The 27,260-nt window shown below is 39.3% G+C and overlaps 1 protein-coding gene across 4 annotated transcripts in view; it reads left to right on the top strand.

The window, feature by feature from the left end:
- PDE7B (phosphodiesterase 7B) overlaps positions 1 to 27,260 on the top strand; it is a 312,256-nt gene that overhangs the window by 212,479 nt on the left and 72,517 nt on the right. The gene's annotated exons all lie outside the window — the stretch shown is intronic.

Raw genomic sequence — 27,260 nt, 5'->3', positions numbered from 1 at the left:
TATATGTCTATCTGTATAGAAAATATGGCTTAATTTGCATAGTTTAGAGGTTGAATTGGAGGGCATAATAGACTTAATAAAAGGCATAATAAAATAGTCTGAAATGGCATGCTAACAACAAAAATGTCTCTAACTTTTCTCCCTTTTTTCCATATCATTCATACCACATATACTGATGTGGGGATACTTTCCAGCCACATTTGAAAAGCCTCCCCTGAAGTTGCAAACCCAATGGTTTGGAAGGGAGATTTCAAATAACTCAAAATATACAGTGTAAACAACTGGCCTTTTAGTATAAAGTGTACTAAATTAAAGAAACCAGATGCTTTGGTTGGCTTGGAACAGCTGGATTATGATTGGCTGTCCTTCACTAACCATTTTCTTTGGAGTCTCTTCACCTCCTCGTCCTTCCCCCCCCACCCTCTTCCTCTCACTTTCTCCCTCCTCCCCCAGTCCTCCTGCTCTGATTTTTGTTTTCAGACAGCTATAAGCTCATCAAATATAGGAGACATATCTCCCAGATATCAAATGGTTTCTGAAAATAGAGTTGTTAATTTAAATTGTTTGCTTGTACTCATAAAAACTTGCTTACTGGAAACCTGGTGTGAGCCTCTCAATTACACCTTCAATCATAGTTCTTAAGGTGAAGGACTTTTTTATGTCACAATTTTATTTGACTTGAAAATTAAACGTTAAAATATTCCTCTTTTAATACTACTAACTGGGACATTTTATAGGGTCTCTAGGGAATCACTTAGATCCATAAATCTCCAAGTTATTTATCCATATAAAATCATGAAGCCTCACAACCCTCTGAAATAGGGGTTCAGACCCAAATATCCCAGTTCATTAAAAGTTAGATAAACCTCAATGAAATTGAGTGAGTTTCCCTGACACAGAGAAGCTTTTATGGGCCAAATCTACACTATCTTGAATCATTGATACCATGGGAAATTATTTAGCTCATGTAAATCCACTTTCACATAAAATACCTAGAGAACTGTACCACAAATGTATTTTCAGCTTGAACCATAGGGATAAGATCCCAAGAAAGGGAAGGAAAGGAAGGAAGGATAGGGAAGAAAACTTCCACACAGCCTGAAAGATAGACACTATTGCCTCATTAAGTTTTTGTTGCTGTTATTTTTTAAAAACAGACTTCATTTTGGGGGACACCTAGGTGGCTCAGTCGGTGAAGCGTCCAACTCTTGATTTTGGCTCAGGTCATGATCTCAGGGTCGTGAGATTGAGCCCCATACGGGGCTCCATGCTAGGTGTGGAGCCTGTTTGAGGTTCTTTCTCTCTCTATCTCCCTCTCCCTCTACCCCTCCCCCACTCTCTCCCTCTCTCTCTCTCTCTCTCTCTGAGATAAATAAATAAAATGTTTAAAAAATAAATAAATAAAAATATGTTTAAAATAAAAAAATGTTCAAAAATAAAATAAATAAAAATAGACTTTACTTTTTGGAGGTTTTAGGTTCATAGCAAAAGTGATCAGAAAGCACAGTGAGTTCCCATATACCCAACCTCCCAACCCTCAGCCTGATCCACTATTGACATCTTTCACAAGGGTGGTTACATTTGTTATATTGAATGAACTTATATTCACAAATCATTATCACCCCAAGTCTATAGTTTACTTTGGAGTTTACTCTTGGTGGTGTACATTCTATGGGTTTTGACAAATGTAGAGTGACATGTATTCATCATTGTAAGCTTCAGTGATTAATATACCGTATAGTTGGGGGCAATTTCATGTTTCTGTGATTTAAGATAAATACCAGGAGTCTCTGTCAGAAGGCTTAATTATGGCTTAGCTTATAAAGGTGGTCATGAAAGACTTTGTCAGTATAGAGTGTCCTCTTAAGGATTAGGTATAAAAAGCAATTGTCAAACACTGCCTCAGAACTGTGAATCGTATTTCAACTGGATAAGGGAATCTTGTAGGGCTAGTGGTCATCTAAAATGCACAAGTACTTATGTTCTCCCTTGAAGGGGTAATTTTTGTTGTGCTTTAGCAAATCAAAGCCTGGGAGTGGCACTGGTTCCAGACAATTACAGGGGTGGTGGTAATTTTATTTCATTTCAAGGAGGTAGAAGAAACACTCCAGAAATTCTCCATGGCCTCTTTTTTTCTCCAAAATCCCCATCACTACCACCCTTTCTGTCCACCCTTCTCTCTGCTGGGGTTCAGCTCCAGGCCCATGGCTGGCCACTCTGGCTTCGTTCTGGCACTTGCAAGAGAGCTGGGGGGAATGAGCAGGGCACATTCTAGAGATGATAGTGCCAGTGCCCTTCCCACCCCAGGTGAGCTCGGCAAGAAATCTTTTCAAAAATGCACTATTGTATTAGACAGTTTTTAGAGGGTCTTAAAGCAGTAGCTAATGCCTGAGAGACACGGGACCTGTTTTTTGGCTAGCCTTTTACTTCACAGTCTGACTTAGCTTCCCAGCTCTGAAACAGGAGAAGGAAAATAGGCTTACTTCTCTCCCCTGCGATACCACTCTCTCCTCAGGAGCAGGAGAAAAAGGAATTATTCTTTTCGTAGAAACTACACATACAGAGAATGAGTCAGGAAATTCTTTTTTGTGCCTTGACTTTGCATACTCCTGCTAACAGTGCTGTCCTGCTAGTAGTCAGTTTTGATATTTAGGGGGATTTTCAAAACGACGCAAAGGCAAAAGGTTCTGAGCCCGCAGCTCAGTTCATCTTGCTTCTGTAATGCACTGGGACGCAGGATGTTGAGACAAACAGCTCTGTGCCTGACTGACTTTGGTCTGGTGGCATCAGTTGACATCCCCAGGCACATATGGAACTCTTGATTTTCATCAGTAGGATGCTGGCTCCCCGGGAGATGCAGGGCTATGGGCAAAGAGTTGAGGCAAAAGAGCAAACAGAAAAGTCAACACTGAAGAGTAATAGGAATTTCCAAAGCTCTCACCCTTTTCCCAGGACAGCTCCTGACTGTTGGGTGTCTTGCTTACCGTGTGTCTTTGCTCCACATTAACCCCCAGCCTCTCTGCTTTCCACTTCCCTGGGCCACACTGGGATGACTGTGTAACTGAGTTGCAGAGCCCACACTACACACTCAGCCTTTTATAATTCATGCCATCTTCGCGTGATTATTAAGCTCTGAACTGTGTGAGTTTTTTGGATTACCCATCCTTAGAATGCTTGCCCATAATACCCCTCATTTTGCTTTCTTGGCTGGGGTTGGCACCTTCTGCCAGGCTGTGATTGCTTCTTTCTGACATGGATACTTTTTTAGCATTTGCCAACAGATAGTTATTCCACAACACCAGCGGGACCCACCGAAGTGTGTCTTTGTCAAAAGAGAACTTTTCCCATTATTTTATTTTCTGTGTTGGGGCTATGGCTCTGGGTAACTGGAGTTACAACCTCTGTGCATGGGGAATATTCTCGTTCTCTACACCATTCTGAATATTCTGTACCTTTCTTTTGCACCTACTCCTACAGGTGTATTCTTTTCCATGTCTACTATGAGACTACTCACACTTTCGCACTCTAGTTCTTTTTCTATTTATTTTTTTTAAGATTTTATTTATTTATTTGAGAGAGAGAGAGTGAGAAAGAGAAAGCACGAGAGGGGGGAGGGTCAGAGGGAGAAGCAGACTGCCTGCCGAGCAGGGAGCCCAATGCGGGACTCAGTCCCAGGTTCCTGGGATCATGACCTGAGCCAAAGGCAGACACCTAACCGACTGAGCCACTCAGGCACCCCTCTAGTTCTTTTTTTAATGACTTTTAAATATTCCCATATGCTATCTGCTTTTCTCCTTTGCTCACTCCCCTTCTTTTATTCCACTTTGATCCTGTCTTGAAGCTTTTCCAAAAGGGACATATCATAATATTTGTAGACTCGGGAATCCAGGGTCTCTTTTCCAGACCAACACATCCATGATAATTTACAAAAATATTGACACCATGTTGACTAAGAGTGCATTTCATCCTAAAGTGAATTTTTGTTGCATCTCCTTTGACCAAGGATTAAAGATGCAGGTATTTTGCTTAGAATTAAAAGCATACAAAAGGGAAGTACTGTTATGGGAGACACTCGGCAAGAGTTTGAGAATGTCAGCAACTGAAGCTGCATGCAAACCAGCGCCAAGGACGGAGCAGCTGCTTCGGAAGAATATTGAGAAGCTAGCTGTTATTCCCATTGGCACAAGAATGTGCCAATCACCACCCAAACTTCAGGAAGCCTCGGCCAGATTCTGGGGGAAAGAGCACCTTCGCATGCCAACTAGAAAAGGGCCTTGTTGTTTCTCTGTGTCAAAATTAAGTCTGCGGTGACTTACGTACTTTTCTCTCTTTAACCACCCATTCTCCCGTCATAGGTTGGAATGAGAAAGAAAGCATACTGAGGACAGAAACATCTTTCTCTTCCATCTTCCATCATCTTAACAAATAATTTTATGATTTAAATGTTGATGATAGCCTGGCTGGGCATCTTATGTTGATCAATGGTACAGGCATAAACAAATGCAAATGAATTTCAGAGGGTGACTAATCTACCATTCCATATGGTTTGGTCCATTTTCCCCAGCTCACTAACCAGAAATTTGGGCTAACAAAAACCAGTACTTCAAAATTTCCCTAAGAAACTTTTTTTTATGTTATGTTAATCACCATACATTACATCACTAGTTTTTGATGTAGTGTTCCATGATTCATTGTTTGCGTATAACACCCAGTGCTCCATGCAGAACGTGCCCTCTTTAATACCCATCACCAGGCTAACCCATCCCCCCACCTCCCTCCCCTCTAGAACCCTCAGTTTGTTTCTCAGAGTCCATAGTCTCTCATGGTTTGTCTCCCCCTCCGATTCCCCCCTTCATTTTTCCCTTCCTGCTATCTTCTTCTTTTTTTTTTTAACATATAATGTATTATTTGTTTCAGAGGTACAGGTCTGTGATTCAACAGTCTTAGACAATTCACAGCGCTCAGCATAGCACATACCTTCCCCAATGTCCATCACCCAGCCACCCCTTTTATACCTCTAAGCAGAAAGAGAAAAAAACCTTTCCCTCTAAGTTTGTTTACCACAAAGTATGAAGAACAAGACAGGTTCCCCCCCCCAAATTTATTCTGACTTGGAATTTAAGTCAATTCCATAAAAATGAAACCTAATTAGTTAACTTTCACTTTGGCTGTATGTAAACAGTTTTTTTGAAATCTGAAGCATTAACTTAGACAAGCAATCAGAAAACAATAACTTCATGTCCCTACTTTTCAATATGTGTGAGGCATGCAAAATTTCCTATTGAACAGCAGTCTTCTCCAAAAGCAAAAAAAAAAAAAAAAAAAATCCTTCATATGTATATATCCATACTTTGAAGAATATATACATATATATATTTCTAGTTTGAGAGCAGTTTGTTCTCATGTGTTAGTTTAGAGGTTGTAATATAATATAGATATGTGGCAAACAGAGTTATTTTCCACCATTGAAACTGGTAAATCTTTTGCTCTTAGAACTCTCCCAGAAATTAAAGTAAATAAATTAGCAAATGATTTGATTTTCTATCATTTCAAAAAGTCAATCCTGGTGGGAGAAAGTCTTTTCTGTAAATCACACAAAGAAGAGTGGACAATCATTGGGAATTCTGGGGGGCGATCCATCCCATTGCCAATAGACCAGTGCTCGGAAGACCTAAAGTTCAATGTTACTCTCAAACCAAGCAGGTAGGCTACTACACAGCATTTCTGAAAATTGGACAGAAAAGAGATAGGACAGATGGAGATGGGTGTAGTAAGACTCAGGACAGGAAATGTGCTGTATATGTACTACCATGTGTTGAACACGTTATGTCAGGGGAGAGAGAAGAGACTACTCCATAACGTGGGAGCAAAGCAGTGTAACCTTCTTTAGAGAGCTACTACAGATAGCTTCCCTTGGCATTAAGAGAGAAAACAAGAAAAATGGTTCAAAATTCACAAACACTAGTTGAGGGTGTGCTGCATATATCATACTCTGCTGGGAGTCTCTGACTCAAGAAGAGCATAAGCTATGTGAGGAGAAAGGGTAGGAGCCCATTAAAAGTTTTCAAAGCATGATGCAAGATGTCACAACCACAAATATCACAAGGCAAAATGGATTAAAAGACAAGTGAACAAAAGACCACAGATTGTATGATTGCATTTATATGAAATGTCCAGACTAGGTAAATCTAAGACACAGAAAGTAAACTAGCAGCTCCCTCCCAAGGAGGGTAGGATGGGGGCCTAGGAAGGTGAGAACTACTAGGTATGGGGGGTTTTTTTGAGGTGATGAAAATGTTCTAAAGTTGACTTATGGTAAGAGTTGCACAAATCTGTGAATATATTAAAAATCATGGAATTATACACTTTAAATTGGTGAATTATATGGTATGTAAATTATATCTCAATGAAGCCATTATTTTAAAACTCTGAGATCATCAGAAATATGGAAAAAGAAAAACTAAGTAAATGGAAGGAGCAATAAGTACTCATAGGTGCAAGGTCGTCTTCTTCAGTCCTCCCCATCCCCAGCCTGCAGTCCTTTACCAGCTACTCACAGGAAACAAAACAGTGGGAGCGCTGAAATATTCTTGCTCACCTAGAAACAGTGAGACACAGGTAAAATTCTTCAGAAAACAGAGGTGCCTCATTTTCTACCACACCTGAAGCCCACTTAAATGCAAGGCTTGATGGGGTCCCAATTCAGTCTTAGGAGAACCGTGAGCTTGTGATTATTGTCCAGCTTCTTTTTCCAGACAAAAGGGCTTTAGCTCGCAACATCACAAACTCTTGGATGCAAGAGAAAGAAAGAAGGAAAGAAGAAAGAAAGAAAGAAAGAGAGAGAGAGAGAGAGAAAGAAAAGAAAGAAAGAAAGAAAGGAAAGAAAGAAAGAAAGAAAGAAAGAAAGAAAGAAAGAAAGAAAGAAAGAAAGAAAGAAAGAAAGAAAGAAAGAAAGAAAGAAAAAGAAAGAAAGAAAGAAAGAAAGAAAGAAAGAAAGAAAGAAAGAAAGAAAGAAAGAAAGAGAAAGGAAGGAAGGAAGGAAGGAAGGAAGGAAGGAAGGAAGAAAGAAAGAAAGAAAGAAAGAAAGAAAGAAAGAAAGAAAGAAAGAAAGAAAGAAAGAAAGAAAGAAAGAAAGAAAGAAAGAAAAAGAAAGAAAGAAAGAAAGAAAGAAAGAGAAGGAAGGAAGGAAGGAAGGAAGGAAGGAAGGAAGGAAGGAAGGAAGGAAGGAAGGAAGGAAGGAAGGAAGGAAGAAAGAAAGAAAGAAAGAAAGAAAGAAAGAAAGAAAGAAAGAAAGAAAGAAAGAAAGAAAGAAAGAAAGAAAGAAGTAGGCTTTCAAACTCTCTGAGGCCCTCTCATAAATAACAAAAAAGATTGGCACCAGGTAGGTCTTAGCAGAGACTACAGCATTCACAAAGTTCTTCTATTTGAATTTATTTCAAGCAGTCAATAAATAAATGGTTCCATGCTATTAAATATGGAGAAAAGAGAAGACTACAAACATGTGCTTCTACCTCCTGCAATTTGGTCCATTTCCCCAGCCCCCTTCTCAGAGAAAGATGCAATTGTTCACTTGATGACCCTGGTAGCTAGCATGTTTTCTTTGGGGCCATCTTTTGAATATTATTTTTGTTTAAAGCCAAGTAAATGAATGGGGAAGTTGAAAAACATAATCAGAATGTTATATTGACACTGTTGTAGATTTTCCGAATACCGAAAAACAAGAAATGAATGGAAATGAGTTTGCCAAAGTGAACATTTTATGCATCTTTATATAGGGCATATTCCCAAGTGGGGAAAAAAGTACACTTGGATAAAATAAAATAACAAAATATTTATGCATATTTTACATTTATGACATATATTTGTCATATTGACGCAGAACAGTTAGCCTTGGGGACTTAAATTCTAAACATTTACTTCTTTGAGTGTGCTTTTCTCTCCTTCTTATTTTTATCTCTAGTGCTCAGAAGGCACTTTTTGCTATTTGGTAGGAGCTACAAATATTCTGCCCAACCAGAGGCATATAATTCCCCTGGAACCATCTATCTTTCCAAAATGTCTGTCTTGGTGATATACACAGTGATTGCTAGTGATTGTGTAGGCCCTCTGAGATAGTCTAAGACACCAAATGAAACTTTTAAACTAACTCAAACAGTCCTATATTACCATTAGCCCTGAATGACCCAGAAATAACTGTTTTTTCTGTACCATAGCAATACCATCAAGGATAACATCCTTCCATTGGCAGGGTAGCATGGGTCCCTTTACATAGCTATGAGAAAGACTGATCATGTATAGAGAAAAAAAGCGATGCTGAAAACTTTAGAAAAGACCCAGAAATAAATCCTCAATAAAATTGGTGGTGAGTTATTACTAAAGTCATATTACAAACCTAAACTTCCTCATTTAGGAATTTGGAGAATTTGTGTTTCTAGTTGAAGAGATTATAGGGCTATAATATGGCTTCACAGATGCTGTATAATAGTCAGGTTTTATATCATTACCTGTATTTTTCTTCAAAACTTGAATTGCAACTTCCATATACTAAACAATATGAAACATACCTCTATCTTTTTTTTTAAATTTTTTGGCCCCACAATCACTGCAAGAGGTGTTCCTGGGCTCAGCCCTCGAATTCAGTGGGCCAACAGCCAGTCAGCCCTGTTGGCCCCCTGCCTCCTTGGAGTCCTCAAACCGGTGCCATGGCCCATGGTGTAGAGGACATGGGAAGTGGCTGAAACATACTATATCTTATTGTGCTTTTAATCTTGTCAGTAAATATTTTCAAAGGTAATCCATTGTATTATTTTTGTTATACTTTTGCTTTGAGTGTGAATAGAGATTGTTGTTGACAAAGTCCTTCCTCAGCTCTGATTGCCCTATTCAAGAAAAAATGTGCTGGTTACCCTTCTGAGTCTGAACCAGGCCATACATAGAGTGCTCTAATTTTTGCTCAACAGTCAAGCTTCTCATTGCAGGGCCAAGAGTCTTTATCTCCCATTCCTCCAGCCCAACCACCCCAACTTCTCTCTCACCAAACAACCCACTCCATCACTATTTCTCCATTTGCTGCTCTGACCCTTCTTTTTGCGAATCTATGAATGCATACTCTATGTTTTCACTACCTTTTTCTTTTCAAGATGTTCTGCAAGTAGATTTGTTCCAGAAAATCTCTCCTAACTCACCAGAGCAGTGATAATACATTTCTCCAGCTGAAGCGCCCAAATGCCAACAAGACATAATTCAGAAATACCCAAAGATGATGCATATTATAAATATTTGCTTTCTGTAAGATTTGCTTTTGCCTCACGTCTCATCTCTATTTTGCCAAACAACTGTGCGTTGCGGTATATCCTTTTACATGTGTGTTCAGTTACAGAGTGTGATATTCACCAGTGGTTTTCAACAATGTCTCCCTATTGAAGTCTCTGGGAATCTTTGTAAAAACACCTATGCCCAGGCTCACTCCAGATCAATTAAATCAGAATAGCTGATTGAGAACAGCTGCTCTTAGATGGTTATAAAACAGGATAATGTTAGTCTTTTTCTCTCACATCCTGGGGTGAAGAGGGAAAATCCTGTCTGAAACTATAATGGAAAAAAAAGAGAGAAAGAGAAAATGTTCTATTGAATCCTATGATGAGAAGGCTAAAGGTGAGCAAGAGCTTTTGTTTTTCCTAGTCACTCTCATGTCAGTCCAGAGAAATAACAGCATTTGCTTTAAATGATGGTCCCCTTCTTCTACTTTAAGTTTCCATGACCTATACCCCCACTACCCAACTCCTGATAATGAGTGGTAAGATTCTCTAAATTCTATGAAGTATGCTGACCTCAAGAAGCATATATTCTAATCTTCCAAACATAAGATGAGCAATGCTTGAGGGTTCTTTCCAGGTAATGTTGTCTTAGATTGGAGCACAGATGGAATACAGACAGTATAGACCGGATACTGTATAGACTGGAGTTCCCCGACCCATGTGCTATGGGTAGGTCCCTGATGTTCCAAGATTTTTCCCCCCTCAGCCTCAGGGTGGCCAGGCAAGCTTGGGGAAGCCACAATCTAGTCTGGAAGACTCTGGATGAGCACAATCAGATACACTGGGTTAAATAACCCAGTGGGAATCTAATGTTATTTTCTGTGTTTTATGGACTGAAAGAGCAAGGAAGTCCTGGAGAAATACAGGTAGAATATTGGGTGGCTGAAACAACAAGCAATACAAAGCACCAAGTTTGTACTCAGTGTAAAAAAATTCTATACCGTGCAAAAATCCATCCATCAGTTACAATTACACTTGTAAGAGTAAAGCCATGAACAACAAAATATCAGATATGGAAAACTAAACAATTGGTACTAAAAGAAATTGTCCCCCTGGTATCATCTGGCAGCATAAGTCATTGTCATTATATTATATTGCTCATAGTCATAGTCATCTCCTATAATAATACATGAGCACAGTAGGCTCACAATAGGTACTCAATCAATAGAACTTGATTGAGAATGAACTTTATTTATTTATTTATTTATTTATTTATTTATTTATTTATTATCATCTCCAAAAAAAAAAATATTTCAACACATTTGGATCAATTCCCCCCCTTCATTTCTCCCTTCCTAATATCTTCTTTTTTTTTTTAACATATAATGTATTATTTGTTTCAGGGGTACAGGTCTGTGATTCAACAGTCTTACACAATTCACAGCACTCACTATAGCACATACCCTCCCCAATGTCTACCACCCAGCCGCCCCATCCCTCCCACCCCACCACCACTCCAGCAACCCTCAGTTTGTTTCCTGAGATTAAGAATTCCTCATATCAGTTTTTCAATTCTAGTTCTCACATTCAAATAGATTAAAATCATGTAATTGGGTTTGGACATGAAGAACTACTTCTCTTGGTTTAATTATCACAAGAGGAAATGATGGAGTGCAAGTCACAGAAAATGGAATGCTGAGCATTGTTAGATGTTAATTTCAAAAAGTGAGATATATATGTTGCCATCAAAATCAGATATATGACTTGATAAGGACAGAAAACTCTAAAAGGCAAATTTATTTTAATGTGTAAACATTCCGTTAATTCAGACACCGTTTTCCTAATAATGGCCAAGACAAACTCTCAAACTTCGGCATTTATAGATAAGAAACATAGAAATCATTTTCTATTGAGATCACAAAATATCTTCACTAAGAAAGAGTAGAGAGGTTTGCCTAAAGAATCCAATGAAGGTGTACAGAAAATTCTCTGATGAATTCAAATATTTAATCTTTTTTTAAGATGTTTTTTATTTTTAAGCAATGTCTACACCCAACGTGGGGTGCTTACTCACAACCCTGAGACCAAGAGCCGCACACTCCACTGACTGAGCCAGCCAGGTGCCCCGAATTCTAATATTTTAAAAATATTAGTAACATGCATAAAAGACAGAGAAAGTTTTATCTAACCAGAAGCAAACATAAATGTGTAACACAAAGCAGTAAGAAAGAGGATTTTAAAAGAATTTATAAAAATGCTTTTTAAAGAACAAAAATAAAAAAGAACCAGTCCATGGCCTAGGACATGGCAAGACATTAAGAGCAGAAGTCTTGTAAGAGTACAGTAGTAAAGAGAAAGTAGTAAAAGCTCAGAGCACTTTTTAAAAATTTCTTCTTGTCAAAAAGAATTAATTCAAACTAAAAAAGGTACAGCTCTGTTTTTAAAAGGGGCTCAGTGTGGAGGGTTGAAATGGAAGCCCAAGAAAGTAAAAAGCAAACAAACAAAAATGACAACCATTTTGCAAAATTTCAAGTTTGAGTCTACTGAATTATAATTCCACCTATTTACAGATATATTTGCTGAACTCCTGTCAATAATCTTTGTGGAATTATGGAGAGTGAAAAGAGTGTTGGAAAACTAGGAAAAGGCAAACATTGTCTGAATTTTATTCAGTTAAAAGAAAAAACATCAAATGATCTCTGTTTATGAAGTACTACCACTTCACTTTGGTCTCCAAGTTGAGTTATGATGGCCATGTAACTGTCACGGGAGGAATATGCCCAGAGCAGAGCAGCGTTCTCATTGGGCAGATCAGCAGAAGGTTCAATCCCTGGCACGAGTAAGTTCCAGTCACACAAGTGTGGCTTTCTGGGACTGTTTCTACAGTAGCCAATATTTCTTGATTTTTATATCTTATCTACTTCCTGAATAGTCCTTACTCCAAGTAAACATGTGGCAAGGTCTTTCTTCCAAGTGTATAGCCTTCAAGGATCAGTTCCATCAATTTTACAGATAAAATACTGTAAATTATACTTCTCCCTAAAATGTATGTATCTGTATCTTATATGCTTATAAAATTGATAGACAACTTGTGTGAATGAAATAGCCACGTGGCCATGTGCCATGATCCATTTTCTGTGAAGCCAGGAGAATATTTATTGTGGCTTAGCACTCTTGTATAGAGAGGCCCTGCACACTTATGCCCTAAGAGAGCACCTATTCCCCTGCTGAGTGAAAACCACCCATGGGGACAGGGGAGACAAAAAGTTGCCATGACTAGGACACAAGGTAGGACCTGGGTTATAGAAAAAGATAGCACATTCATTTTGGGATCTGTTAAATGTATAAATCTCTCCCCCAGAGCAGCGATTGCAATCCTTTAAAAACATTAGACCCTATCACTCTGTCATTCAAAGCCCTCTGTGTCTCCCTTTTTCTCTCTGAGCTCCTAAACTGTCTACCATTCCCCCACAGCCCAGCTTCTCCTGGCTTGTCATCTCTCCACCTTTATCTCTTCCTCCTCTCCCTTCACTACCTCTGCTCCAGGATGCCAGCCTCCTGGCTGTTTCTAGAACATGCCATGCATGTTCCTTGCAATCTTGTGCTTGCTGTTCCATGAGCCTGAAATGCTCCTCCCAGAAGGCCTCATGGTTCCTCACATTTTATTCAAGCCTTTGTTTCAAGTCACCTCAGAGCAGTCTTCTTAGGCCCTCCTCTATTTATTTTTTTCTGTTTATTATCCTCAAATTTATTTTTTCACTCTGATATATATTTTTTTAATTAATGTATAATGTATTATTGGTTTCAGAGGTAGAGGTCAGTGATTCATCAGTCTTATATAACATCCAGTGCTCATTACATCACATGCTGTCCTTAATATCTATCACCCAGTTACCCCGTCCCTCCACTCTCCTCCCCCCCCAGCAACCCTTACTTTGTTTCCTATGATTAAGAGTCTCTTATGGTATGTCTCCTTCTCTGATTTCGTCTTGTTTTATTTTTTCCTCTCTTCCCCTATGATCTTCTGTTTGTTTCTTAAATTCCACATATGAGTGAGATCATATGATAATTGTGTTTCTCTGATCAACTTATTTCGGTTAGCATAATACCCTCTAGTTCTATCCACATCATTGCAAATGGCAAGATTTCTTTTTCTTTCTTTCTCTTTCTTTTTCTTTCTTTCTTTCTTTCTTTCTCTCTTTCTTTCTTTTTCTTTCTTTCTTTCTTTTTCTTTCTTTCTTTCTTTCTTTTTTTTTTTGATGTCTGAGTGGTAGTCCATTGTATATATATATATATATATATATATATATATATATATATACACACCACATCTTTATCCATTCATCTGTTGACGGACATCTAGGCTCTTTCCATAGTTTGGCTATCGTGGACATTGCTGCTATAAACATTGGGGTGCAGGTGCCCCTTTGAATCACTATGTTTGTACCTTTGGGGTAAATACCCAGTAGTGCAATTGCTGGGTCATAGGGTAGCTCTATTTTCAACTTTTTGAGGAACCTCCATATTGTTTTCCAGAGTGGCTTCACCAGCTTGCATTCCCACCAACAGTGTAGGAGGGTTCCCCTTTCTCTGCATCCTCGCCAACATCTGTCATTTCCTGACTTGTTAATTTTAGCCATTCTGACTGGTGTGAGGTGGTATCTCACTGTGGTTTTGATTTGCATTTCCCTGATGCTGAGCGATGTTGAGCACTTTTTCATGTGTCTGTTGGCCATTTGTATGTCTTCTTTGGAGAAATGTCTGTTCATGTCTTCTGACCATTTCTTGATTGGATTAATTGTTCTCTGGGTGTTGAGTTTGATAAGTTCTTTATAGATTTTGGATACTAGCCCTTTATCTGATATGTCATTTGCAAGTATCTTCTCCCATTCTGTCAGTTATCTTTTGGTTTTATTGACTGTTTCCTTTGCTGTGCAAAAGCTTTTTATCTTGATGAAATCCCAATAGTCCATTTTTGCCTTTGTTTCCTTTGCCTTTGGAGACATGTCTAGCAAGAAGTTGCTGCAACCAGGATCACAGAGGTTGCTGCCTGTGTTCTCCTCTAGGATTTTGATGGATTCCTGTCGCACATGTAGGTCTTTCATCCATTTTGAGTCTATTTTTGTGTGTGGTGTAAGGAAATGGTCCAGTTTCATTCTTCTGCATGTGGCTGTCCAATTTTCCCAAGACCCTCCTCTATTTAAACTGCAACCCACACCCACCCACCCAGACCAAGCAGCACTCCCTCAGCCCTTCCCTTCCCTGTTTTATTTTACCCCACAGCACCTATATCACATCTCTATAGGCAATTTATTTGTTGATTTTGTCTGTTGTCTGTCTCTCCCCAGTAGAATCTTAAGCCCTATGAGAGCAGTTGTGCTTTGTCTGTTTTGTTCACTACTATATTCCCAGGATCTAGAACAGAATTTTAAATTAAATTTTTTTGAGTATAGTTGACACATAATGTTAAATTAGTTTCAGGTGTACAACCTAGTGATTCAACATCTCTATACCTTATGCTGTGCTCATTACAAGTGTAGCTGCCATCTGTCACCATACAACTCTATTTCAGACAATTGACTATATTCCATGTGCCGTACCTTTTATTCCCATGACTTGTTCATTCCATAACTAGAAGCCTTTATCTCCCACTCCCCTTCACTATTTTGCCCATCCCCCCACACCCCTCTCTCCTGGCAACTATCAGTTTGTTCTCTGTATTTATAAGTCTGATTCTGCTTTTTGTTTGTTTATTCATTTGTTTTGTCTTCTAGATTCCACATATAAGTGAAATCATATGGTTTCATATGATGAGAAAGGAAAATGAAAAATCATTTTCCTTTCTGTCTGACTTATTTCACTTAGCATAATACTCTTTAGGTCCATCCACGTTGTCACAAATGGTAAGATCTCATCTTTTTTTTTAAGGTTGAGTAATATTCCTCAAAAACATTTTTGAGGAATAAATGAATAATTATCCAGATGATTTGTAGCCTAAAAAAGAAATTAGAACCAGAGGTATAGATTTAGTCATACAGGACAAGAATTAAAGAGGTGATGGTACTTATAAAGGGAGTCAGAGGACTTCTAAGTTCCTCACGGTGCTAAGATTTTTACCTAAGTAATACACACACACACACACACACACACACACACACACACACACACACACACACAAGCTCCATGTAGAATGATATATAGCCAATTATTTTCCTCAAAACAGTCATCTTAGAAGACACCTGAAAAACATGTTTTGTGAACAAATGTGTTTGGGAAATGCTGTGTGATCTCACCTTCTTGGATATTCACAATAAATATCAATGTATTGAAGGATCTGAAAAATCTTGCATGTATTAGTCAGGGTTCTCCAGAGAAACAGAACCCTGACTAATACAGATTTAGGTACCAAGACTGGTTCCAGAAGAACAGAATCTTAAGGAGTTTTCTGAATTGGTTCTTGGTTTTCTGGAATTGGATCTCTAATTTGATTAGATTTAAAGATGCTTATCAATCTCTTCCCAGTAATAAATAAAGCACTGATAGTGCATGTTGTGATGTGGCAATAGAGATATGAAAAAACCTTGGATATCCCTGATCAAATACTTACAAGAGACAGGTTTCTGGGTAACCATATATAAGATTCCTTTGAGCATTTTTGTCAAACTAACAAGTATAATGAGATTGGCTGGTTGCTCCTAATGTTGCTGGAGAAAGTGGGGAAAGAAAAAGATGAGCTGAGGGATTAAAATTTCCAGCTCAAGCAACCACATAATGACCTGCAAGCTTCTATATCTGCTCTGAAAGAGACTTATTTCCTGTAGCTGTGGAGCTGAGATGCCTGAAAACCAAGCCCAGAATCTCATCATGCTAGTGGCTGAATTACAGATTGAATTCCCAACATTGCAGGATGTCTACTATTAAAGTGAGGGCCTTGATTGGGAAGGAATGGGATCCTGGAAATCAGAATGGGGACATATGGGAAGGTCCTGATGAAGTTGGGGACACAGAACCCCTAAATTCTGATGAGTTTTCTTTGCCAGTAGAAGCAGCCTCTTGACCTTGTCATTACAAAATACTATAGACTAGGCATCTTAAAAAGCAGAAATTTGTTTTCTCACAGTTCTGAAGGTTAGAAGTCCAAGATCGAAGTGTCAGCATGTTTGGTTTCTTCTGAGGCCTCTCTCCTTGGTTTGGAGATGGCCACCTTCTTGCTGCTTCTCACATGGTCTTTCCTCTGTACTCATCAGATTAGATTAGTTCCCATTCTAATACCCTCTTCTTAACTTGATCAGTGCTTTAAATGCCTTGTCCCCAAATAGAGTCACATTCTAAGGTACTGAGTGTTAGGGCTTCAACATATGCATGGGAGGGAGGCACAATTTAGTCCATAACACTGCAATATTTTTAAAGATTTTTTAAAATTTATTTGAGAGAGAGAGAGGGAGAAGCAGACTCCCCACTGAGCAGAAACCCCAACATGGGGCTTGATCCTTGTACCCTGAAATTATGACCTGAGCCAAAGTCAGACCCTTAACCAAATGAGCCACCCAAGTGCCCCTATAACACTGCAATTTTTTAAAAGTTTAATTTTGTTAAAACTCCATGCTTTCCAAGAGCATTTGACTATAGTACTCTTAATACATGTGTTCAATTACATATCAAAGAATAATGTTCCTCACTTTGGATATACATTAACACTGACCCAGATTTATATAGCAATATCAATAATACTACTACTTAAGCAATAAAAGCATAATACAATATAGAATTTATATAATGTCTTTTATGTATGTTTAATATTTATATAGTAACATTAACAATATTCTTAATAATAAAAGTTCATTACATAGTAATTGATGGAGTACTTTTATCCATGTGATTTCATTTGATTAGGTGCACAGGGCAGATATTACTATCTTTACTTAATGAAACACAAAAGACCTCATAAAGCCTAGAATGGTTAAGACTTACCAAGGTCTTTAAAAAAAATAAAATAAAATAAAAAAATTAAAAAAAGACTTACCAAGGTCATACAGGTAGTAAATAGCTTCTCATACTATTGATTTCTTTACTTTGTAATACAGTATTTAAATACTATATAATACCCATCGTACCTTAACAATATACCATAGCTTCCACTTCAGATCAAGACATATTTGAACAGGGATGGAACCATATTAGTTAAGAGCACCTGCTTTGGAGCCAGTCACCCTGGTTTCAAATCTGCCTTCACACTCATTGGGCCATGTCATCATGGAAAAGTAATTTAACACCTCTACCCCTCAGGTATGATATTGATAACAATATTTATCTAAGGGAATTATTTAAAAGGGTTAGTTAGTTCATGAGAAGTACTTCAAACATTACCTAGCACATAATAAAACCTCGATAAATGTTAGCTATTACTATTGAGATAAAAGTTACTAGCTTTAATAGCAAAATAATACCTATAACATGGATATAATATAATCAAATCAATCATTTCCTACTATGTCCATTTTTGTCATGTTTTCCTTCTGAAAAACAAAACAAAAAAATGAACTTGAAACAAAAAAAATACTTGAAGATTAAAAGAATCCTAAGTGCCATGTTGAAACAGAAGTGAATGAAGAACTCCCAAATACCTCCTAGCCCTGAGCAGACTTCAGCAGGGATTGTGGTGGCCCGATGGTCCTTCTGAGGTCAGCAGACTTGGTGTGGAAGTCTCTTAAGAACACACTATCTCATGGGACTTTGAGTATTTCCTCCCTGTGATCAGCAACATCTTTTCTTGCAGTATTTTGGCAGGTTTGTCCTTGTTCCCGGCCAGATTCAGGAAGTTCAAGAAGCACATGAAAACAAACAATTGATTAAAACACTCCTCTCAAATTAGTCAATGTTCAAAAAAACAAGAAATTATTCAGCAATATTGGGACTTGGCCAGTATTTTATCTTATTAATTATATTTATTCATTCTCAATTGATATGCCCATCGTTTTCTTCCCAACAAATACTTTTCTTGGCAGTGATTTCCTTTAAACTTTTTTCTTGAAGTATATTTAAGTATAGGAAGTGATTAGACAGGGTATCGATGTATTTTGCAAAAATTTACGGGCATTTTCATGACTTGGACTGTTTTGTCCTTTGTGCAATTTTCAAATTATGCTTTGTTATTAAGATCATTCTTAGTGATTATTATTGTTCTTAAGATCATCATGATTTTTTCCTAAAAATCCCTTCCCTTGATTTCAATGATCATAGTTGGATGAATCGCAAGCCAACAATATAACGTGCTACTTTTCCAAATTTTGCTTATCATTTAAGATCCATCTAAATATCTGCTCCTTAATAAAAAAAAAAAAACCTTCCCAATTTCCCAACTCCATGTAATATCCAAACTAATTGGCTTCTATTTCTCATTATAGTCACTTGACTAAATTCAGTGGACTTTTGCCAATCATCATTTCACTTACCCTTTCAGCAAGATTTATCTGAAAACCATTCCCTCCATCTCGAATTACTATCTTCCATGACACAACAAGCTTCTGGATTTCCTCTTACCTCCATAGCTTTCCCTTCTCCCTCAGAGACTCCTCTTCTAACAAGACATTAAATGTTACAGTTGCTCAAGGCTGGGTGAGAGGCTCTATTCACTTCTCACTTCCCTTCCTGGGCAACTTCATATCTGCCCATAGTTTTATCTGACTTATAGATTTATATCTCCATTCCAGACATTCCCTCTTGTTGTCAGACACATGGGTCTAGCTGCCTACTTGACATTTTTGCTTTGAAATTTCAAGAACACTTACACTCGGTGTGACCAAAGTCGAGCACATGAACTTCTCCTCCCAAATCTGGTCCCTCTGGAATTTCCTTTTTCTGTGAGAAGCATAGTCATCCAGTTATGCAAGCCTGAAATCTAGGAATTATCCTTGCTATTTCCCTCTCCCTCAGCCCTTATATGCTATTCCTCACCATGTGTCAATTCTACCTACTAAATATCTCTAAAATCTATTCACCTCTCTACTCCAAGCTACCATATTTTCTCACCTAGACTATTACAATGATCTCTAACTTGCCATTCTTGCCCTTCCCAATCCATTCTGCATATTGTACCCACAGTTGTTTTTTTCAATATGCAAATCTGATAACATCATCGTCCCCTTAAACTCATCCATAGCTTCCTAATTCTCTTGAAATAAAGTCAAACTCCTCAGCCTCCTTTGTCCTACAAAGTCCTGACACCTATCCAACCTCATTTTACACCATACCCCATCACATCCCATCACACACTTTGGTCTTTTTGCTGCGATGCACTTGGTCTTGTTAGGGTACCTCAGATATGTCATCCTCCTGCCATAAGATCTTCAGAAATGCCTTTCCACCTGCCTGGATTGCTGTACTTGGGGTGATCATGTAAGATTCAACCAGAATACTTCTGAGTGTGAAAGAGGCACTATTACTAATTAGACTAGGCAAAACAAAAGGCGTAAACTAAGCTTTTCCAGGGAAAATTGGGATATATGTTCACCTGAAATTAACTTGCATTCTTTCAACAGATCTCAGATCAAATGTCACCTCCTCAGGGAAGCTCAAAACAACCTCCCTGGCAAGGTGAAGTCCATTATAAGTTTAACACAATATATGCCTCTTTTGTTCCACTCTCCAAAGTTACACATTATTGTTCTTTGATGTCCCCTCCAGTAGACTAAACTCCATGAGACCAAGACTGTTCCCAAGGTTCTTCACTATTGTATTATCTGCCAAAACTACCATGTGTCATAAATATCATGTATATCATTTCTCAAATGAAGAACATAAAATAATGCCTCTTTGAGAATTTCCTTTTTTCTACGATTGGCACAACCAATCATCCAGTGATGCAATGCAGAAATCTGTCTTTGACACCTTCCTCTCCTTCAGCCCCAGGGTTCAATTCCTCCTTATGTCCAGGTTCTCTGTGGCCTCCAATCTCTCCTCTTTGTCCTCTGCTTCTCTCTCTCCTCCCCACCTCTCCTGCTGTGTGTGTATACATATATTATTTTTTTCCAGAAATCTATCACACTCATCAGATACAAAGGACATCCCTTCCTATAACAAGTGGTTTCTGAAACTAGTGCTATTCATTTAAGTCTCTTGTCTATAAGAAACTTGCTTACTGGAGACCTGGTATAAGAGTCTAAATCACTCTTTCAACCATAGTTCTAAAATGTGAAGGGTCTTTCAATGTAAAAATTATATTTAAGTACACTTACCATAATGAGAACTGAGTAATGTATAAAATTGTTGAATCACTATATTGTACACATGAAACTAATATAAAGCTGTGTGTTAACTATACTGAAATCAAAAATTTTTTAATTTAAAAATGATATTTAATTTAAAAATTAAACATTAAATAATTACCTTTCAATTTTACCAACTGAAACATTTTATAAGATTACTAGGGAGCCATTCGAGGCACAGAAATTTTCAAGTTACTTATCCATACAAAATCATAAAGCCTACAATGTTTCTGAAAGAGGGATCCAAACCCAAATATTCCAGTACCATTAAACATTAGACTTCTTCTAGCATATACCATATTTGCTCATTTCTGTGACTCTCTTCTAAATGATTAACTCTCTGAGTGCCAAGATGACATCCTATGGACCTTTGTATTTCCCTTTTCCACACCTACTTTCTAACACTTTGTATAATGTTGTAAATGAGCATTTGTTGAAATGAACTGAATTAATCTAGGGTTTTATCAGAGGCTTCCCTAGAATTGGTCCCTTTGCTGAGTCACTTACTCAAAAGTTCTACTGACCTGCAAGATGCCTAGATCTCCAGTGGGGTCCAGTCCCCCTCCAGTGGGGACTCATCGGTTCCCATGTCATGGACCACAGCATTCCTATCATACTGGGCTTGCAATGCTCCCATGAAAAAGCACCAGGATAAACATTTGTCTTTCCTCGGGACATAGCTTTGGTACTTGCTTTTATGACCCTAAACTACCCAGCAGACGGAGGAGAAACAGCCTGGGAGAACAAAGGAAACCATGAATAATGTCATGGGTGATCGCATCGGTCACTGCTGTAGAGAGTGGCAATAGTGGCCCCATGTAGCAGTGGTTAGAGACCAAGTGCTCCCAAGGCCACTTGGCTTCTAATCCCATCTCAGCCACTTGCAGGCAAGCTCTTTGCGTGCCTCGGTACAAGGGGGATGATACACACATCTCCTTCAGGCGGACTGTCATAAGGACTAGCCAAGCTCATACATGTACAGTCTTTAAAACAGTTCCCTGACTTAGAAATCCTCCTAAATAATACCGACTATCATGGGAGGGGGAGATGAGGGGCCAGGCAGGAACCTCAGAAGAACAGTAAGTAAGTAGGAATAATAGTTACTATTTTTGAATGCCTACCATGTGCCAGGCATCATGAAAGGGCGCAGGGGTGAGCAGGCACAGATCTATCTACATCTACGTCCATAGCTATCACATTTATTTAAAAACAACAAACTTTGCTTTGAAGAGATTCTAGAATTAAAAAGCATTATCCCAGAAATAAGTGAATAATGTGCAAGCTTACACCCGTGTTTTCATGACTTAAGGCAGACCCAGATAACATATTCCCTAAAATGACTCAGCACATTATTTCCCTCATTCTTAATCTTCATAGGAAGACACTTTCTTTGTGTTCTTTTAAGTTCTTTTACAGTTTCTTGGAATTCTCTTCAGGCATTTCTGTGCCTTCGTGTTCAATATCTTTTTTTTTTTATTAGACTCCTGTGTTCCTGGTGATGGTAACTTTTTTCCCCCCTCAACTTTTTTTTTCTCATTTTCCCTCTGTACAACCATCAAGCTGAAGAATGTCTAGTCTGAGCTGAAACCTACCTCACCTGCTTTAGAAAATAGAGGCACTGTTATTTCTATATTCACCTTTGTAACATTCAGGTCCCAAAATGCACCTTCGTCATAAAAGTATTTAATAATCCTAAGCCAAAGTTGCAAGGTGGTATATACACAATTGTTCGGGCACTCTGACTTGGTGAGATTTCTCTGATTTTGATATAAGGATCAAGGTTTTTAAAAAGAAAAGAAAGAACTTTGTTTCACATGCAACTGAAACTGTATTTTGTTCCCTTTGCCAAAAATGTGGTTTTGAACACCCAACTCCTGGTTTGTCTCTTTCCTACACACAAAGCCCTCTCAGCAACGGCCCGGGGATGCACAATTAGTGCAACGGATCAATAGAAGGAAGCCACCTACTCAGCCAGTTCAACATATAGTCCTTGGCAACCAGACAGGCCCAGCCTCACTCAAAAAAGCAATGCAGAAGATTGAAGCCCCAAGTGGGAAGTCGGGTCTAATCAGCCATCTTGGATCTCAGGCAAGCTCACAGCACTCAGAACAGTCATCTCGGCCTGAGTTATCCAAACTGGCGGCCTGTACTGTGCCATAAATCTACAGAGCGATCGAATTGCACAACCTTCCGCCTCTTTGTTTGGCTAGATAAACATCTCAGGAGAAATAATTCACTTTGCTAATTGAGAGTGGTCATCTAAAATATTCGAAGCCGCCAGCTGATGAAAGCTCCTGGCTGCGATTCAGGGGTCTGGGTTCACTCTGCCTCCATCTTACAAGTTTACAGCTGTGCCGGGCGTTAGTACTGTCTAAGGAAGCTCAAAGGAATACCCTTCCCGAGAGCCCCTCCTCTCCCGCCGTATCCGGGCTGCTCCACGGTGGCGTCTTTCCGACGCGACCACCAGCTCATCCTCCTTGCTCAGAGCGACACCGCTGCTAGGACTCTGCCCCCGTGTTTCCCGCAGCCGTTAGCAGCACCTTCCTCATCGTCTCAGATGCAGCAGGAGCACAGGAGGCACGGCTCCATTCCTTTCCTACCCCCTTCCCCCACCCTGACGTGACCTTGACCCCACAAGGGGGGCCAGACTCTGGTTCTCATCCTGTGGCGGGTGTTGCAGCCGCCGTAAGTCGCCGTCGCTGCCAGAGGCTCCACCATGTTTGCCAATTACGTAAGAGGCCGCAGAACGTCCGTCTGCTCCCCAGCGCAAGCTTGCGTGAAGCCGACACAGCCCGAGAGGCCAAGCGGGCAAGAGGGCCATCCGGGAACCACGGCCCCTGGGACGGCGAGTGCCTGTCTCCGGGGCTTGGCTCCCTGAGCCACTCGGCTCCGCTTTCCGCCCGTGTTTGCAGCCTGAAATACCCGAGGACGACCTGGTATGTTTTTGGCCTGAAGGGGCAAAAGAAAGGCAGCCCTTTCAAAATAAGAATTCCCCTGCTGTTTGTTTCATTCTGGAACACAATAAGAACAGGCTGAGGACACGACTCTGAGCTGTCAACACTTCCGACCCAGCTTCCATAGCACTTTTCACTTGCCAGAGAAAAAGTTGCTTAAGTTAAACAAGGGCCTAATGAATAGTCAAAATAATTGTTTAGCTTGGATATAAGGCCTTAGGTAAATAGATGATGGCGTGAGACCAGAGGCCAGAAAAAGCAGTCCAGCAGGACTCCACTTGTTCTGTTTCTCGGACGTCAGCCCGGCGGCCTCTGCTTCTCCAGGGACTGGTGTTGCTGAAGTAGTTCTCTCTTCCCTCGAGCATATTGAAGCAATTTAGTATCAGAAGGGGCTCATAAAAGCTGGGAGAAAGGGAGAGAACTTTCTACATTAGAAATATATACTTAAGACATGAAGTTCACCTCAGCAGAGTCTCCAATAAATAGAATGTTCAAGATACAGAATGTTTGGCTTGTTTGTATTTAACTGTTCATGTGGAAAAATTTCTAAAATGCTTTGTTAGCCCACTTAGGATTGTCCTGCTTCCTGCCTTACTAGTATTTTTAACATGATTTCATCCTTTTTAAACACTATTATTTACAACACCTAAAGACCATCATTAGGTTTATGAGTAATCCCCTTTCAAGTCCGTAATTGTAGTTATAGACAGAACAAGCATTGAAAAGGAACCTTTCAGGTATGGGTTTTGTAGGTTGTTGTTGTTGCTGTTGATTTGTTTTGTTCTGTTTGTTTATTTAGGTGTCCTTGCTGTCATCATGCTTCACTGTTTCTTTTTCCCCAAAACGGCGTTACATCATGAAAATTCTACTTAATTAAGAACTTGATTAAATTATTTGCTAGGTAATTTCAGTTCTACTGAATAATATTTTTAATAATTGCCTTCCATCTCTTACTTGAAAATAATAAATGCCTTGTTGATCCAGAACAGGATTTGGTTGTCTTACTCGTTCAGCCCATTTCCGCTGGACTGCTATTCAAATAAACAACATCTATCTGATTGAATCTCGAATTCATCAAGGGGGTGGATTCCCCTGGCATTCAGGTTCCAGGAATCATGATGAATATATCTTTGGTTTATTGGCAAATAGCAATCAAAGCATACCTTGGGCAATAAAAAGTGAATGCTTAACTATTTGTACAATTTCTTACCCTGATAATACAGGAGAGGGGTTAAGAACATGGAGTTTAAGAGCCCATTTTGAATTTGAGCACGAGTTCCAGTGAGTTCTGGGAGCTCAGACAAATTATTAATTTCCACTGGCTTCAGTTTCCTCATCTGCAAAATGGTCTCATAATAACACCTACTTCGCTGGGTTGTTGGGCAGATGATATTCAGTAAGGCGTGTAAAATGCTCTGTCCAGTGTAAGGATTCAATAACTGTTACCCATCACGCTATTTTCATGCACCTTACAGTTTCCTCACAACAAGCCTATGAGGTAGGCAAAGCTGCTGTAATTATGCTAATTACTTTAAATATTAGAAAACCAGACCTCCCAGTGGTTATTGATTTGCCCACAACCACCCAAGATGGTGAAATATTGATCCTCTCAGTAACAAGAGTCTCTGAATTACTCATGCATTGCCTTCCCCTCACCCATTCTGCCATGTGGTGTTATCTCCTCGACGTTTCCCTAAACCTAAAGCCTTACAAGATAATGGGCATCCTCTGCATTAGACTGTCAGATGGACGAATGGAGTAAATTTTGGCAGAGGCTTTAAAACCTCTATTGATATTATACAGACATTTTCTGGGAAAATGGTACCTTCTGAACTGCAAAGTCAGGAGGAATGCTTTGCTAATACTGAGGGGGAAAAAATACAAGTGGACAAGTGATTTCCAATTGGTGAACCTAAAACCCTTCAGAGCAGCCTACAGGGATGACACGACAGGTCAACAAACCTAAAGCCTAGCCAGCTTTGTAGACCAAAGGAATACAGTCTCAGCCATGTGGAAGTTTTGAAGTATATGTCTATCTTCTAAAACTAAAATATAAATCATTTAGGCAGTGCTGAATGTATTATATCATTTTGACATGCTGTATTTTCTCAGTGGCTGCTAAATTTCACCTTCTATCATGTGGGGGTTTGTGATTTTTTTTTAAACCAAGTGTGCACACTCCTTAAGGTTAGTAACCAATGGTATTGAGGACAGAGTTCTGCCGTGAAATTCAGTAACGTAGATTTAAGAACCAGCCCTGCTAATTCTAAGCTTAAAGGACCATAAACTTAGGCAGTCCCTTAAAATCAACAGCTATCTACTGAGTGCCTTTAAAGATTTATTTATTTATTCGGGGCGGGGGGGGGGCGGAGGGAGGGGCAGAGGGAGAGAATCATCAAGCAGACTCCCTGCTGAGTGGGCAGCCCACTCAGGGCCAATCCCACGACCCATGAGATCATGACCTGAACTGAAACCAAGAGTTGGATGCTTAACCGACTGAGCCATCCAGGCGCCTCTACTGAGCACCTTTAAAGGGCCTGAGCCCTGAGCTGGGAATGGATAGGTGAACAGCAGTCCTTTGCTTTCTTCACTGAGCCTCCTTTTTCTCACCTATGAAGTAAAAAGAATAATAGTGACTCTCTTCACAAGACTATTGTGAGGATCCAATGAGATAAACAAGAAAATAAATATACTGTGATGTTTGTGGAAGTGCTTCATAAACTTTCTGGAGTGTTATAAACATGGGGTGTTCAAGACAAGCTGCTGAACACAGGAAAACCTTCTAACTCTCCCCAGTGGCTTTCCTGTAGCTGCTGGCCATCCACCCCAGGAACGTGCCAAATGCTAACAGCATTCCTTTCTTTGATGTCAGATGATATTCATATTTATAAAAGTACTTTTCCATCTTTTCCTCCTCCTCCCACTTTGCTTTATTCCATAAATTGTAACATTCCTTAATATCAGTATGGCACTATAATATCAGATTATACAAAGCATTAAATAAGGTACTAATATAAAATTCAAAGCACAGAATAGTCCAGAGGCTCACAGCTTGCAGTTCGTAAGCCCCAAATACAGCATTCATCTGGAAGGGATATTTTAAACATTGCCGGCGGTGCGGGTTATAGCTGAAGGGGATCTCACCCAGGCCCTGGTTAACTCCAGGAGGTATGAATGGAGGAGAGAAGACTGTCTCTCCTCTCTACTCATAGGCTAGGGCCCCACTGCCATCTCACGTCCGGGAAAGAGTAGTTTATGGGAGCGGACACATTACTCATGGAACTGAAACCTTCCCTGATTCAGTTCTTCCAGAAATATAGTAGATCTCATGTATTTTTACCTCTCCTCTAATTCCATACTTTATGTACTAATTGGCAAATTTTGTCTTTATATTTACTCTTGTCAACAGAAGACATTCACTTAGAGTCTGTTATGTGCCATACAATACACAAAGCACTATGGAAAAATGCCAAACACATAGTATGCATGATCCTTGCTTTGCAGGAGTTGAGAAATAAATACACCCAGCATTTATTGCAAGGCACCTAGTGTTATTTTAGATTCTCCAACCAATGACACTTTGAAGGGAGACAGCTTAGGCTAAGAGAAATAAATTTCCCAAGATCGTACAGGTAGCATCTGAGCCAAAATTGACCACAGTCTGTTCCGTTCTAAAATCTGTGCTCTTTCCATTCTACTTCATTACCTCCCTTGATCGGGAAGGCAGAAGACACATCACAAAGGAAAGTGAACACAGACATTAAAGGAAACCTACAAAAAAACAA

This window comes from Eumetopias jubatus, unplaced genomic scaffold (genome assembly GCF_037043125.1).
Source record: "Eumetopias jubatus isolate StellerSeaLion01/CBP00866 unplaced genomic scaffold, mEumJub1_p1.0 scaffold_6, whole genome shotgun sequence".
Taxonomy (NCBI): domain Eukaryota; kingdom Metazoa; phylum Chordata; class Mammalia; order Carnivora; family Otariidae; genus Eumetopias; species Eumetopias jubatus.
This window is presented reverse-complemented; position numbering and strand designations above follow the sequence as displayed.